Below are 17,791 nucleotides of genomic sequence, written 5' to 3'. Positions count from 1 at the left end.
ATTTTCATCTTTCCCCACAGCTGCTCCTGACAAGCCCTTCTGCACGCCTCAGTGGCCAGAGTTGACCTTTAGGATCCATGGTAGTGGTCGAGGTGGGGATGAGGTGGACCACAAGGCTACAAATCAGGTATATCTCCTCTGTTTCTGGTTGCCCATAGCACCTTGTGGATGCCCATTTAGTATATTTGCAAAACCACACATGTTGGAAGGTGTCCTCAATGTGTGGACAAGACTTTGTCTCCACACAGACCATCCAGTGGTCACTTCTACCAAGATCCATCTGGTACACTGGTGAGGACAATGTGGATTGATCCACTCGGTGCCAGCCGCAGACCCAGTCTGGTGCCTCTGTCCTTTAGGACTCACCCAGACCAATCTGTGGTGGAGCTACTAAATCAATCTTGGTGGTGGACATTGAAGCTCCCACCCAGGATACACTCCATGCTCTTGCCACTTTCTCACAATTGGTCTGTAGCTTTCTGTGATGTGGCATGGTAGTATAACGCTTTACAGTATCAGCGACCCACGTTCAATTCCCTCCACTGGCAGAAGCAGTTTGTACATTCTTCCTGTGACCACGTGGGTTTCCTCCAGGTGTTCCGATTTCCTTCCACACTCAAAAAATGTACCGGTTGGTAGGTTAATCGGTCTTTGTAAATTGTCCCAGGATTAAATTGGGGGTTGCTGGGCAGTGTGGCTCATTCCACGCTGTATTGCAATAAATAATTTTTAAAAAGATGAGATGTTCAGAGACTTCTTGGAAGCTATTTTGAGGTCTCATGGGACCACTCTCTCCTAACTGTACACCCTCTATCAACCCCTCAGCTCCAACCAAAGGGAAAGACGTATGCAAGGGTTGTGACAGAGGAGCCTGCCATGTTATTCAGGAGGTTTGATTCTGTGAGTACAACTGTATATGGATATTTTGACTAATTCTCCCAATTCAGACACTAGCTGCAGAATGTTGGATGAGGGTTGGTCTGAGAACAAGTTTGTTGAGACTGGAATTGGTGGTGACATCAATGCCAGGCAGTCTGTCTAATTTAATAATAGCACTGGAACAGCTCAGTCGCTTGTGAGGCAATGTGACTGGGCACTTAAGAGTTCACCACGTGGGTAGGTCTGGAGTCACACCTGGTCCAGACTAGATAAGGGTGACAGATTTCTTGTACAGAACAGCATCAATGAACCAGAAAAATTGTATAACAGGTAGCTTTCATCACCTTTGCAGAGACCAGCATGTTCCCCTTAAACATCTCACCTTTCACCCTTAACCCATAACCTCTGTTTGTAGTCTCACCCAACCTCAGTGAAAAAGGCCTGCTTGCATTTACACTATCCCTACCCCTCATAATATTGTAAACCTCTATCAATCTCATCTCAATCTTCTATGTTCTAAAGAATACAGTACTAACCTATTCAATCTTTCCTTATAACTCAGGTCCTCCAGTCCTGGTAACGTCCTTATAAATTTTATTTGTACTCTTTCAACCTTGTTTACATCTTTCCTGTAGGTAGGTGACCAAAACTGCACACAATACTCCAAACTAGGCCTCAACAATGTCTTAAACAACTTCAACGGAACATCCCATCTCCTGAACTCAATACACTGCTCTATGAAGGCCAATGTGCCAAAAGCTTTCTTTACGACCCTATCTACGGGTGATGTCATTTTCAATGAATTATGGACCTGTATTCCCAGATCGCTCTGTTCTACCACACTCCTCAGTGCCCTGCTGTTCACTGCGTAATACCTACCCCGGTTGGTCCTACCAAAGTGTGACACCTCACACTTGTCTGGATTAAATTCCAACTGCCATGTTTCAGCCCATTTTTCCAGCTGGTCCAGATCCCACTGCAAGTTTTGATAGGCTTCCTCACTGTCTACTACAGCCCTCAATCTTGGTGGCATGCACAAATTTGCTGATCCAGTTAAGCACATTATCATCTAGATCATTGATACAGATGACAAACAACAGCAGACCCAGCACCGATCCCTGCCACAGACCCAACACTATCCATCTACCACCACTCTCTGGCTTCTCTCAGAAAGCCAATGTCTAATCCCATTTACTACTTCATCCTGAATTTCTTTAATTACCGCATGTTACACATGTGTTGCGTGTACTACTGTGCTTTACACCCTAGTCAGGAGAAACATTGTCTTGTTTGGCAGTACCCATGTATATAGTTAAATGATAATAAACTTGACTTGGCTTGACTTGACATGAATTTCCAACCTCATGATTCTGTTAATTAGAGAGTGTGAAGGTGACATTTTAACTTCCCAATGTTCCTACTTCATCCAGTCAGGCCCAGAGACAGGGCTGTGAGAGATTTTTACCTCATTTCTCTGGTTTAAATTCAGACTCACGCTAAGTTATAAGAAAACATTTCTGAGTCAATGGACCATTCAATATGCAGAAGAGCAGATTGCTCCTTGATTTTTTTTTTCTGTTTACTATCCTCACTCGGCAAATATCTACTCAATAAATCAAACATTGCATTAGCAGTGCAGATCAGGCTGCTCACTAACTGCAATTACACAAACGACCCTTCTGTGTGGCTTGGTCGGATGCCCATGGATGCTGATTAATTGTGGAATGACACCATATAATGTGTAAGTGATGGACAGAGAAACTGAGAGATTGACTCCACATCTCAGGATGGCTGTATTAAAATGACAATTCCAGGAGTGGTAGAAATATGTGGAAAAGGTCAGGATGAGCAAGCCTCAGTATGAGCAATGAATCCTGTGGCTCCACTTCAAAGTCCAAAGGTCAAAGTAAATTTATAATCAAAGTACATACGGTATATATCACCATATGCAACCCTGAGATTCATATTGTTAGTGTAAACCATTGTAACATGCTGTAAGGTTTCACTGCTAGTGTAATGGCCTCTCTGTAATGTTTCACTGCTGACGTAATGGTTTCTCTGTAGCAGCAATGTTTGGGTTATGACTGGAGATAATGGGGTTTTGGAATGTGTGCCATCCAATGAGAAGGATGTTGTTTCTTTCTTGTGGGTCTGAGAGAAGCATTCATGGTCTTTTGTCGACGAGAGATGAAGAGAGAAGACGTGGGTGGAGAGAATTGGTAGACCACAAGATGGAGTGGACTTGGAGCGAGGGTCCAGGAGTCGACGACACTCGGGGGAGGTCAATGTGGAACGAATGGACGAATCTGTGAACTCCAACGTGCACATTAGACTGTTTCATTAAAATGGGCCCTTTTTATTTTCTTTACTAACCTTATAGTCAGATTAAGAATTATAAAGTTCAATTGTTTAATTGCATACGGTGTACTGTCTGATATTTTGCGGATCGGATTTGTAACAGGGCAACACATCACACAGCATCCACACAAATGAGATTTCTCAGTTTGGCTGGGCCAGGGGCTGCCCTCCCCTAGACCAATGCATGCTGGCCGAATTTGAAGGTTACATCCATGATAAAGCCTATCATCATCATTACGAAAAAAACAATTTACCCAATAGTATTCTTCCTTTCTGATTCTCCACTGAGATGGGACCTCTTTGTCTTTTTGATTCATTTAGAAATAAACTTTAGAGATATACAAACAAGACTTGTATTTACATATTGTTCTCTTTGTCTCAACTACATATGGTAACAAGTTCCACAATCTAACTTCTCCATGAATGAAGAAGTTTCTCCAAAATTTTCCATTGGATTTAGTAGTGACTATATTGTGTTTATAGTTCATTTTGGACTTCCTCATCCTCTTTGTAAAACCCTTAATTAGATTTAAGATCTCTTCTAAGCCAGCTCCCATTCCAAGAGAATGCAAGACCAACTCATTTCCCCTTTCCTGATAGTTCTCATTTCCAGTTCATTCACTAATTTTGTACCATGTCGTATGACGTGAGCAATCATAGTCTTGACCATGATTGTTCTTGGCAAATTTTTCTACATAAGTGGTTTGCCATTGCCTTCTTCTGGGCAGTGTCTTTACAAGACAGGTGACCCTAGCCATTATCAATACTCTTCAGAGATTGTCTGCCTGGTGTCAGTTGTCACATAACCAGGATTGTGATATGCACCAGCTGCTCGTACGACCATCCACCACCTGCTCCTATGGCTTCACGTGGCCCTGATCGGGGGGCTAAGCAGGTGCTACACTTTGCCCAAGGGTGACCTGCAGGCTAGCAGAGGGAAGGAGCACCTTACACCCCCTTTAGTAGAGACATATAGTGTCTCCACCCCGCCACCCAGCACTCCCAGTTACAATACTGTAAATGTATGCCCCTTTCCAATGCCTTAACAATTTGCTGCAACTCAAAGACTGGAACGGTGCTCTAAGTGTGGTCTAATCAAGGTTCTAAATGCTTGGCATAACTTCTCAACAGGAATGAAGCTGATGACATTTTTGTCTTTTAGTAGCCTTATTATTCCATTGACGCTTTTTTCTTAGTGATCTGTTCACCTCGACACTTCCTCGCTTCACTCTGCTATCTCACCTCGTTTCCAAGGAGTACACAGTTTCCTCATTCTCCCTGCTAAGTGCATCATCTCAGTCTTTTGTTATATATGGAAATTATGTTGCAAGCTGCCTTCATCCTACAAACTGACATCATATTTGCACAATCTTCTTCTATTTTAACTGTATCCCACCTCCCCCCACTTGCACCAATTTGATGCCATCTGTAAGTTGTGAAATTATACTTTTGACTTCTGAATCCAAGTTGCTAAATAGATTATGGGCAGTAGTAAATCAGGACCTGGCCTCAATGGGATCTTTCTTATCAACTTCCTTGCTCTTCATTTCAAGTGCCCAGTTGTCCAACATGATACTCACCTGCTCCAGTCTGAGCTAAGAGTTTCACCTCTGATACTTCACCTAGCTCTGTTCTTCCAGTCTGTTTGTTGCCGAGGGAAGTACATCCATATAGCGGGTGAGTTATTGTTAATCCTGGTCACCTGATGTTCCTCAGTGCGTTGGCTGGAGCTGGGTTGGCTTAGAAACCAACTGAATGTCCTTGGCTCGCTTGGACTGGGCCAGACCAGACCGGAGCAGGCCATCTTAAGGGTTGGGGCGATACTCAGGACTGGTGCTCTCGGTGCAGGGTGGAGTGAGTGCTCACAGGCCAGAGTGAGATGCCAGGTGAAGGGAGGGCAGGGAGTTCAAAATATGATTGCAGATATGAGTCAAAGGTCGATCAGAATTTGAGTTGGATCAGGTTTTAATTTTGTACCCTAGCTGACCTCTGGTTTGTACTGCTGTGTCTCATTGTCACTGATTATACTATCGCTGAACCATGCTTGCTAAATACTTTCAGACACACAATAAACCTGAATGTATTGTACATTAAATCTGGTTCCTTAAGGTTATAGCCGGGGGTGGTAATGGGGACAAGCTCCCACTACCTATTAAATGCTCCCAATGGTGTGCGTCTCAAATAGTCTCTGACAATCAAGAACAGCTTGTTGTTGCAATTGATTGTTAGGGATGAGATTACGGAGTACCTGGAGACACATGACAAGATGGGCCAAAGCCAGCATGGTTTCCTGAAAGGAAAATTCTGCCTGAATAACCTACTGCAATTTTTTGAGGAAATTACAAGCAGGGCAGACAAAGGAGATGTGGTGTACTTGGATTTTCAGAAGGCCTTTGACAAGGTGCCACACATGAGGCTGCTTAGCAAGATAAGATCCCATGGAATTACAGGGGAGTTACTAGCGTGGGTGGATCATTGGCTGGTCGGCAGAAAACAGAGAGTGGGAATAAAGGGATCCTATTCTGGCTGGCTGCCGGTTACCAGTGGAGTTCCAGAGGGGTCGGTGTTGGGACCGCTGCTTTTTACGATGTATGTCAATGATTTGGACTATGGGATTAATAGATTTGAGGCTAAATTTGCCGATGATGCAAAGATAGGAGGAGGAGCGGGTAGTGTTGAGGAAACAGTGAGCTTGCGGAGAGACTTAGATAGTTTAGGGGAATGGGCAAAGAAGTGGCAAATGAAATACAATGTTGGAAAGTGTATGGTCATGCACTTTGGTGGAAGAAATAAACAGGCAGACTATTATTTAGATGGGGAGAGAATTCAAAATGCAGAGATGCAAAGGGACTTGGGAGTCCTTGTGCAGGATACCCTGAAGGTTAACCTCCGGGTTGAGTCGGTTGTGAAGAAGGAAAATGCAATGTTGGCATTCATTTCTAGAGGTATAGAATATAAGAGCAGGGATGTGATGTTGTGGCTCTATAAGGCACTCGTGAGACCATACTTAGAGAATTGACTGCAGTTTTAGGCTCCTTATTTTAGAAAGGATATACTGACATTGGAAAGGCTTCAGAGAAGATTCACGAGAATGATTCCAGGAATGAAAGGGTTACCGTATGAAGAACGTCTGGCAGCTCTTGGGCTCTATTCCCTGGAGTTCAGGAGAATGAGGGGGGATTTCATAGAAACATTCCGAATGTTAAAAGGCCTGAACATATTAGATATGGCAAAGTTATTTCCCATGGTAGGGGAGTCTAAGTCAAGTGAGCATGACTTCAGGATTGAAGGATGTCCATTTCGAACAGAGATGCAGAGAAATTACTTTAGTCAGAGGGTGGTAAATCTATGGAGTTTGTCACCAAGAGTGGTTGTGGGGACCAAGTCATTGTGTGCATTTAAGGCAGAGATAGATAGGTTCTTGATTAGCCAGGGCATCAAGGGGTATGGGGAGAAGGCAGGGGAGTAGGGATGACTGGAAGAATTGGATCAGCCCATGATTGAATGGCGGAGAATTTGATGGGCTGAATGGCCTACTTCTGCTCCTATATCTTATGGTCTTATGGTTTTATTCAAAATATGCAACTTCTATTCACCTACACTTCAAACTCTGTCAGCTTCGGTTCATCAGTAATCTGCTGCCTACATCCCTAACTCACACCAAATTCTAATCTGAGATCTACATTACTCCAGGTCTGGCAACAAGTATATTTGGTCATTCAGCAATGAATCAGCCACTCAGGCAGAAGAAACAGACGTTAAAGAAGGAATGAATCTGCACAAGACCACGCTAACTCCTCCTAATCAGTCCCCGCCTTTCCAAGTGAGCAGAAGTCCAGTACCTCAGCATCTACCTTACCACTGATGTAAGGCTCACCAGGCTTCTCCTACTACCCTTTTTGAATTAGGCAACAACATGAGTTGTCCTCCAGCCTTCTGGAACCTTACCCGTAGCTAATGAAGATGCAAAAATCTCCATCAGAGTCTAAGCTATCTCCTCCCTTGCTTCCGTTAACGTCCTGGTGACAGAATGCCTTCTGTCCCTGGAGAACCATCCACCCTAATATGCTCCAAAGCTTCAAGCACTTCCACCTTTCTGATGCAAGCATGCTACAGAATATCTACATATATCTCCATGAATTCTCCAGCCTCTGTGTCCTTCTCCATGGTGACTTAGGATGAGAAGCATTCATTCAGGATCTCGCTCCTAGTCCCTGGCTCAACTATAATTTACCCATCTGGTTCCCAAGGAAACCTGTGCCTTCCTCAGCTACTGTCTTGCTTTTGATTTAATTATAAAAACTTTTCAGATTCTGCTTAATCCTACTTGCCATTGTCATTTCAATTGCCCCCTTATTTTCTGCCTAATTTCTTCTTTCTTTTTCCTGATTGCCTATAAAATTCAAGTGACTTGTTTTCACAATTCCTTCATTTCCCTGAGCAAACATTCAATTTTCTTCAATAACTCGGTTCACTAAGCTTGCCATCTTTTGCTTCTTACCCTTCCAAGTCACCTAATCTGACCACTACGATACTGTGCGCCACAGTAGTGTAGCAGTTCGTGTGTTGCTATTACAGCTCAGGGCATCAGATTCAGAGCTCAATTCTGATGTCCTCTGTAAGGAGTCTGTCCGTCCTCGCTGTGGAATGCATGGGTTTCCTGGCCTTCACGTGTGGATTGGCCGCTAAGTCTGGCGGACCCATTTCTACTGACAGGAGTAGGGCCAAAGGCGGACCACTGGCGCCTCGAAACTAGTCACGTGGCACAGGCAGCAATCCTGAGATTACTACCCTGGAGGTCCTGCTTTTCAGCTTCCTACCCAACTCCCTGAATTCCCTCTTCAGGACCTCCTCCCTTTTTCTACCTGTGTCATTGGTACCAATATGTACCAAGACTTCCGGTTGTACACCCTCTCCCTTCAGAATACTCTGCACCTGATCTAAGACATCCCGTACCCTTGCACCTGGGAGGCAACACACCATGCGGGTATCTCTATCAGGCTGACAGAACCTGTCTGTTCCCCTCACCATGGAATCCCCTATGACTACCACATTCCTCATCTTCTTCTCTCCGTCTGCACACGGAACCAGGCTCAGTGCCAGAGACCCGATCACCATGGTCATCCTCTATCAGAACATCTCCCTCAACCGCATCCAAAATGAGATAACGATTACTGAGGGGGATGGCCATCGGGGTGCTCTCTTCTGTCTGAGCTCTTCCCATCCCTTCCCTGACAGTCACCCACTTGTCTAACTCCTGCAGCCTTGGGGTGACAAACTCCCTGTAGCTCCTATCTATCTCCTGCTCACTTTCCCTAATAAGCTGTAGGTCATCAAGTCACAGCTCCAGATCCCTAACACGGTCTCTGAGGAGCTGCATCTCGGTGCATCTGGCGCAGATGTGGCCATCTGGGAGGCTGGAAGATTCCCAGGATTCCTACACCTGACACCCAGAGCAAAGTACCAACCCTACAGACATGCACCCTATGCCTCTAAAAAAATGCAAGGAGAAAAAAAATGAAGTCCAGCTACCTCACCGAAACCCGAGTGAGCCAAAGCCCTACCACTCTGCCTCAGACCACTCCATCAATGACCGCTCCGCTAGGCAGTGGCTCCCTTACATGCCTGAACCTTCCCTGCTCTCCAACTCAGGATTGGTGCGCCGGTTATAGCCAAGCTCCCACAAAGCTTTCCCCTTTTAGACTTCACTCCAGGACCTTATGCTTATGCCAGTCTGTATTGGTCTCTGCTATTTCTTCCGATCCGTCAGCTGTATGGAGAGAGGGAGCTAGCTGCAATGGGCATCACACTCTCCATATTGTGCTGCCCTGACTGATGCCCCTGTAAGGAGTCTGTACATCCGCCCTGTGGAATGCATGGGTTTTCCCCGGGTCCTCTGGTTTCCTCCCACAGTCCAGAAACGTATCAGGTAGCTTAATTGTCCTGTGATCAAGTTGGGGTTAAATTGGCACTGCCAGGGGTTGCTGGGGCAGCGCAGCTCATTGGGCTGGAAGGGCCTGTTCTGCTCTGCATCTCTAAATAAAATAAAATACAATAAAGTCATCTGTATTTGGTTTCTCCGATGCAGAGGAGACCACATTGTGAACATCAAATGGCGAGATTGGGAGAAGAGCCAGTGAAGCACTGGTTCAGTGACAGGCTGTTTGGGTCCCTGGATGGGCAGTAGGTGAAGTCCAGGGAGACATGAAGGAAGTAATGTCTTCCCTTGGACAGACTGCATTGTGAAGGATGATCCATTGAAAGTGGTCACTGGCAGAGTGGAAGGTGAAGATGGTTATTGACCTGTTCCCTCATTCTCTCTGGAACCCTGGGGACCAGAGTGATCCAATACCTTGAGCGTGCCACAGAAAATCCCCCTGAGGATGATATAATCACTACCATTGGAGAACCCAAGAAGCAGAGACTTCTTGAAGAGCAAATCATAAACACAAGACATTCACAGATGCTGGAAATCCAAAGCAACACGCACAAAATGCTGGAGAAACTCAGCGGGCAAGGCAACAACTATGGAAATGAATGAATAGTCAATGTTTCAGGCCGAGACCCTTCTTCAGCACTTCTTGAAGAGTGCATGCGACAGATTGCCTGGGGTCATAGGTTTTCACAACGAGTAATCACACAAAGTCAAGTTGAGTTTATTGTCATCTGCTTGAATACATGTATGCAAGGATGCAATGAAAAGCTTACTTACAGCAGCATCACAGACACAGGGTATCAGATACACAACATTCACAAGAAAAACATACATTTATGGAACAAAATGGACTGGTTTTGCACGAAAGAACATAATTAGAACAAAAACACAAAATAACAAACAGTACACAATATGCAATTAAATGACTGAGCTTTATGATTATTAATTTAACTATAGGTTTATAAAGACTATAGGATGATTGCAAGCCATCATCCAAGAAGGAACAGTAACTTTTGAAGCCAACAGATGTGCAGAATTATAAGAAAAGAGAAGAAAATGGAAAGAGGCAGCAACAACCAAAGCCCGATCTACCATCTGGAACTACCTGTCCTGAATGCAGAAGAACTTTCAAAGCCAAGATTGGACTCATAAGCCACTTGAGAGCCCATAAGTAGATCAACAGAATGAAGACCATCATCCTCGACCTCGAGGGATAGCCACAACGACGATGGAGTAAAGAAACAGAAAAAGGGCCCATTCACATGAAAACAGTCTAACGTGCACGTTGGAGCTCACATTTCCGTCCATTCATTCCCCATCGACCTCCTCCAAGCATTGCGGACCCTCGGACCCTCACTGTAGGTCCACTTCATCCGGTGGTCTATCAACTCTGTCCACTCGCATCTTCTCTCTTCATCTCTCGCCGACAAAAGACCGTGAAGTCCCTTCTCTCAGACCCACAAGAAAGAGCAACATGCCTCTCATTGGATGGCGCACATTCCAAAGCCCCCGTTATCTCTAGTCATGACCCAAACATTGCTACTACAGAGAAACCATTATATTAGCAGTGAAACCTTCCCCTTCCTGAAGTCAACAATCAGCTCTTTATCTGTTGACGTTGAGTTTGAGGTTGTTATTGTGACAGCACTCAACCAGGTCCGACTCTGCTCCAACAAACTGACTCATTGCCACTTGCGATTCATTCCAATTGATGTAAGTGCTACCAGATGGTAGTCATTGAGGCAGGTAACCTGTGATTCGTCCATGAACAGTGGTGTCATTGACGAGTTTGCATATGGCATGGGAGCTGTGCTTTGCCATACGGTCCACATCTGTACAGCTTAGAACAGGGGGCTAAGCAGGCAGCCTTGAGGTGCACCGGTGCCTTTGGTCAGCGAGTAGGAGATGTCGTTACCAATCTTCATTGATTGAGGTCTACTGATGAGATAGTTGAGGATCCAGCTGCAGATGGAGGTACAGAGGCCCAGGTCTCGAAGCTTGATAATGAGTTTAGATAGGATGATGGTGTTGAACTCTGAGTTGTAGTTGATGTAAATGGTAACTTCACTCACCCCAACACTGAACTGATTCCACAACCTATGGACTCAATTTCAAGTATTCTACAACTCATGTTCTCAATATTTCTTTGTTTCTTTATTGGTTTATTATTATTATGTTTTCTCTTTGCATTTGCACAGTTTTGTTGGTTGGTTGTCTGTCTTTGTTTGTGTGCAGCATTTCATTGATTCTTTGTACTTACTGTGAATGCCCACAAGAAAATAAATCTCAAGGTAGTATATGGTGACATGTATGTACTTTGATAATAATTTTACTTTGAACTTATATGAAGAGCAGTCTGATGTGTGAGTTCCTGTTGTCAAGATGATCCAGAGCAGAGTGAAGAGAGAGAGAGATCGTATCTGCTGTTGACCTGGTGTGGCCATGGGCAAATTGAAGTGGATTCAGGTAGTGTCGGAGGCAGGAGTCGATACACACCATAACCAGCCTTTCAAAGCACTTCATTCCAATTGATGTAAGTAATACCAGATGGTAGACATTGACGCATCTGTCTGTAAGTACTCCAGCCAGTTGGTCCACACAGATATTTAGCACTTGGCCAGGTACAACATTTGGATCAAACACCTTTCGTGGATTCATGCTCTTGATGGATACCCGAATGTCAGCCTCAGAGGCTAAACTTAAGGGGCATATGGAGATGAGGGCATGTCATCGTGCTCCCTGTCAAAGCGTGCAAAAAGGTCTTGAACTGATCAGGGAGTGAAGGGTCATAGTCACTTGCACTACCTGATCGCACACTGTAGGAAGCGATACTGTGCAGCTCCGGACACAGCTCTCAAGCTTCCACATGTGATTCCAGTTTAGTCTTCATTGTTCTTTTATGCTTGCAATGAACTTCTGGAGGCTGTACTTGGGCTTATATATCACTAGGGCACCAGCACTAAATGCCACAGATCTTCTCCTCAGCAGATTACGAATCTCCTTGTTCATCCAGGGTTTCTGGTTAAGGGAATCTCTGAATGCTTTTGGGGGTATAAGTCTCAGAATGTTTTTGTGGGTATAAATCTCAGAATGCTTTTTGTGAGTATAAGTCTCGGAATGTTTTGTGGGTATGAATCTCGGAATGTTTTGTGGGTATAAGTCTCGGAATGTTTTTGTGGGTATAAATCTCGGAATGTTTTTGTGGGTATAAATCTCGAAATGCTTTTATGGATAGAAATGTCGGAATGGTTTGTGGGTATAAACCTCGGAATACTTTTGTGGGTATAAATCTCAGAATGTTTTGTGGGTATACATCTTGGAATGTTTTGTGGGTGTAAGTCTCATAGTGTTTTGTGGGTATAAATCTTGGAGTGTTTTTGTGGGTATAAGTCTCGGAATGTTTTTGTGGGTATAGGTCTCGGAGTGTTTTTGTGGGTATAGGTCTCGGAATGTTTTGTGGGTATAAATCTCGGAATATTTTTGTGGGTATAAATCTCAGAATGTTTTATGGGTATAAGTCTCGGGGAGTTTTTCTGGGTATAAGTCTCGGAATGTTTTGTGGGTATAAATCTCGGAATGTTATTGTGGGTATAAATCTCAGAATATTTTGTGGGTATAAGTCTCATAGAGTTTTTGTGGGTGTAAATCTCGGAATGTTTTGTGGGTATAGATCTTGGAATATTTTGTGGGTATAAGTCTCATAGTGTTTTTGTGGGCATAAATCTCGGAATGTTTTTGTGGGTATAAATCTCAGAATGTCTTGTGGGTATAATTCTTGGGGTGTTTTTGTGGGTATAAATCTCGGAATGCTTTTGTGGATATAAATCTTGGAATGTTTTGTGGGTATAAATCTCCGAATGTTTTGTCGGTATAGATCTGGGAATGTTTTGTGGGTATAAATCTCGAAGTATTTTTGTGGGTATAAATCTCGGAATGTTTTGTGGTATAAGTCTCGGGGTGTTTTTGTGAGTATAAATCTCAGAATGTTTTATGGGGAAAGGTCTCGGGTGCTTTTGTGGGTATAAGTCTCGGAATGTTTTGTGGGTATAAATCTCGGAATGTTTTTGTGGCTATAAATCTCAGAATGTTTTGTGGGGATAAGTCACGGGGTGTTTTTGTGGGTATAAGTCTCGGAATGTTTTGTGGGTATAAATCTCGGAATGTTTTTGTGGGTGTAAATCTCGGAATGTTTTGTGGGTATAGATCTTGGAATGTTTTGTGGGTATAAGTCTCATAGTGTTTTTGTGGGTATAAATCTCGGAGCGTTTTTGTGGGTATAAATCTCGGAATGGTTTGTGGGTATAAATCTCGGAATGTCTTTGTGAGTACAAGTCTCGGAATGTTTTGTGGGTATAAATCTCGGAACGTTTTGGGGTATAAATCTCGGAACGTTTTGGGGTATAAATCTCGGAATGTTTTTCTGGGTATAAGTCTCAGAATATTTTGTGGGTATAAATCACGGAATGTCTTTGTGAGTATAAGTCTCGGAATGTTTTAGTGGGTATAAGTCTCGGAATGTTTTTGTGGGTATAAATCTCGAAATACTTTTGTGGATATAAATTTCGGAATGGTTTGTGGGTACAAATTTCAGAATGCTTTTATGGATATAAATCTCGGAATGGTTTATGGGTATAAATCTCGGAATGCTTTTGTGGTTATACATCTCGGAATGCATTTGTGGGTGTAAATCTCGGAATGTTTTGTGGGTATAAATTTCGGAATGCTTTTGTAGATATAAATCTAGGAATGGTATGTGGGTATAAATCTCGGAATACTTTTGTGCATATAAATCTCGGAATGCTTTTGTGGGTGTAAATCTCGGAATGTTTTGTGGGTATAGATCTTGGAATGTTTTGTGTGTATAAGTCTCATAGTGTTTTTGTGGGTGTAAATCTCGGAGTGTATTTGTGGGTATAAGTCTCGGAATGTTTTTTGGTTTTAAATCTCGGAATGTTTTTGTGGGTACAAGTCTCAGAATGTTTTGTGGGTATAAATCTCGGAATGTCTTTGTGAGTATAAGTCTCGGAATTTTTTTGTGGGTATAAATCTCGGAATGTTTTTGTGGGTATAAATCTCAAAATGCTTTTGTGGGTATAAATCTCGGAATGGTTTGTGGGTATAAATCTCAGACTGTTTTTGTGGGTATAGGTCTCGGAATGCATTGTGGGTATAAATCGCAGAATGTTTTCTGGGTATAAGTCTCAGGGTATTTTTGTGGGTATAGGTCTCAGAATGTTTTGTGGGTATAAATCTCAGAATGTTTTTGTGGGTATAAGTCTCGTAATGTTTTTGTGGGTATAAATCTCAAAATGCTTTTGTGGGTATAAATCTCGGAATATTTTGTGGGTATAGATCTTGGATTGTTTTGTGGGTATGAGTCTCATAGTGTTTTGTGGGTATAAATCTCGGAATGTTTTTGTGGGTATAAGTCTCGGAATGTTTTTGTGGGTATAGGTCTCGGAATGTTTTGTGTGTACAAATCTCGGAATGTTTTTGTGGGTATAAGTCTCAGAATGTTTTGTGGGGATAAATCTCGGAATGTCTTTGTGAGTATAAGTGTCGGAATTTTTTGTGGGTATAAATCTCGGAATGTTTTTGTGGGTATAATTCTCGGCATGTTTTTGTGGGTATAAATCTCAAAATACTTTTGTGGATATAAATCTCGGAATGGTTTGTGGGTATAAATTTCCGAATGCTTTTATGGATACAAATCTCGGAATGGTTTATGGGTATAAATCTCTAAATGCTTTTGTGGGTATACATCTCGGAATGCTTTTGTACGTGTAAATCTCGGAATGTTTTGTGGGTATAAATTTCGGAATGCTTTTGTAGATGTAAATCTAGGAATGGTTTGTGGGTATAAATCTCAGAATACTTTTGTGCATGTAAATCTCGGAATGCTATTGTGGGTGTAAATCTTGGAATGTTTTGTGGGTATAGATCTTGGAATGTTTTGTGGGTGTAAGTCTCATAGTGTTTTTATGGGTGCAAATCTCAGAATCTTTTGTGAGTATAGATCTTGGAATGTTTTGTGGGTATATGTCTCATAGTGTTTTTGTGGGTGCAAATCTCAGAGTGTTTTTGTGGGTATAAGTCTCGGAATTTTTTTTTGGTTTTAAATCTCGGTATGCTTTTGTGGGTACAAGACTCAGAATGTTTTGTGGGTATAAATCTCGGAATGTCTTTGTAAGTATAAGTCTCGGAATTTTTTTGTGGGTATAAATCTCGGAATGTTTTTGTGGGTATAAGTCTCGGAATGTTTTTGTGGTTATCAATCTCAAAATGCTTTTGTGGGTATAAATCTCGGAATGGTTTGTGGGTATAAATCTCGGAATGTTTATGTGGGTATAGGCCTCAGAATGTTTTGTGAGTATAAATCTCGGAATGTTTTTGTGGGTATAAATCTTGGAATGTTTTGTGGGTATACGTCTCATAGTGTTTTTGTGGGTATAAATCTTGGATGTTTTTATGGGTATATGTCTCGGAATGTTTTTGTGGGTATAGGTCTCGGAATGCATTGTGGGTATAAATCGCAGAATGTTTTCTGGGTATAAGTCTCGGGGTGTTTTTGTGGGTATAGGTCTCGGAATGTTTTGTGGGTATAAATCTCGGTATGTTTTTGTGGGTATGAATCTTGGAATGTTTTGTGGGTATAGATCTTGGATTGTTTTGTGGGTATAAGTCTCATAGTGTTTTGTGGGTACAAGTCTCGGAATGTTTTTGTGGGTATAGGTCTCAGAATGTTTTGTGGGTACAAATCTCGGAATGTTTTTGTGGGTATAAATCTCAGAATGTTTTGTGGGTATAAATCTTGGAATGTTTTGTGGGTATAAGTCTCGGGGTGTTTTTGTGGGTATAAATCTCGGAATGCTTTAGAGGATATAAATCTTGGAATGTTTTGTGGGTATAAACCTCGGAATGTTTTGTGGGTATAGATCTTGGAATGTTTTGTGGGTATAAACCTCGGAATGTTTTGTGGGTATAGATCTTGGAATGTTTTGTGGGTATAAGTCTCATAGTGTTTTGAGGGAATAAATCTCAGAGTATTTTTGTGGGTATAAGTCTCGGAATGTTTTTGTGGGTATAAGTCTTGGAATGTTTTGTGGGTCTAAATCTCGGAATGTTTTTGTGGGTATAAATCTCAGAATGTTTTGTGGATATAAGTCTCGGGGTGTTTTTGTAGGTATAAATCTCAGAATGTTTTATGGGGAAAGGTCTCAGGGTGTTTTTGTGGGTATAAGTCTCGGAATGTTTTGTGGGTATAAATCTCGGAATGCTTTTGTGGATATAAATCTTGGAATGTTTTGTGGGTATAAATCTTGGAATGTTTTGTCGGTATTGATCTTGGAATGTTTTGTGGGTATAAGTCTCATTGTGTTTTGTGGGCATATATCTCGGAGTATTTTAGTGGGTATAAATCTCGGAATGTTTTGTGGGTATAAGTCTCGGGGTGTTTCTGTGAGTATAAGTCTCGGAATGCATTGTGGGTGTAAGTCTCGGAATGTTTTTGTGGGTATAAGTCTCGGAATGTTTTGTGGGTATAAGTCTCGGGGTTGTTTCTGTGAGTATAAGTCTCGGAATGTTTTGTGGGTGTAAATCTCGGAATGTTTTTAAGGGTATAAATCTCAGAATGTTTTGTGGGTATAAGTCTCGGGGTGTTTTTGTGGGTATAAATCTCGGAATGCTTTTGTGGATATAAATCTTGGAATGTTTTGTGGGTATAAACCTCAGAATGTTTTGTGGGTATAGATCTTGGAATGTTTTGTGGGTATAAGTCTCATAGTGTTTTTGTGGGTGTAAATCTCGGAATCTTTTGTGGGTATAGATCTTGGAATGCTTTGTGGGTATAAGTCTCATAGTGTTTTTGTGGGTATAAATCTCGGAGCGTTTTTGTGGGTATAAATCTCGGAATGGTTTGTGGGTATAAATCTCGGAATGTCTTTGTGAGTATACGTCTCGGAATGATTTGTGGGTATAAATCTCGGAACGTATTTGTGGGTATAAATCTCGGAATGCTTTTGTGGATATAAATCTCGGAATGGTTTGTGGGTATAAATCTCGGAATGCTTTTGTGGGTATAAATCTCGGAATGTTTTTGTGGGTGTAAATCTTGGAAAGTTTTGTGGGTATAGATCTTGGAATGCTTTGTGGGTATAAGTCTCATAGTGTTTTTGTGGGTATAAATCTCGAAGTGTTTTTGTGGGTATAAGTCTCGGAATGTTTTGTGGGTATAAATCACGGAATGTCTTTGTGAGTATAAGTCTCGGAATGCTTTGTGGGTATAATTCTCGGAATGTTTTAGTGGGTATAAGTCTCAGAATGTTTTGTGGGTATAAATCTCGGAATGTTTTTGTGAGTATAAGTGTCGGAATGTTTTGTGGGTATAAATCTCGGAATGTTTTTGTGGGGATAAGTCTCGGAATGTTTTTGTGGGTATAAATCTCGAAATACTTTTGTGGATATAAATCTCGGAATGGTTAGTGGGTATAAATTTCAGAATGCTTTTATGGATATAAATCTCGGAATGGTTTATGGGTATAAATCTCGGAATGCTTTTGTGGGTATACATCTCGGAATGTTTTGTGGGTATAGATCTTGGAATATTTTGTGGGTATAAGT

This window comes from Mobula hypostoma, chromosome X1, assembly GCF_963921235.1.
Source record: "Mobula hypostoma chromosome X1, sMobHyp1.1, whole genome shotgun sequence".
Taxonomy (NCBI): Eukaryota; Metazoa; Chordata; class Chondrichthyes; order Myliobatiformes; family Myliobatidae; genus Mobula; species Mobula hypostoma.
The sequence above is the reverse complement of the archived record's forward strand: the minus strand, read 5'-3'. Positions refer to the sequence as shown.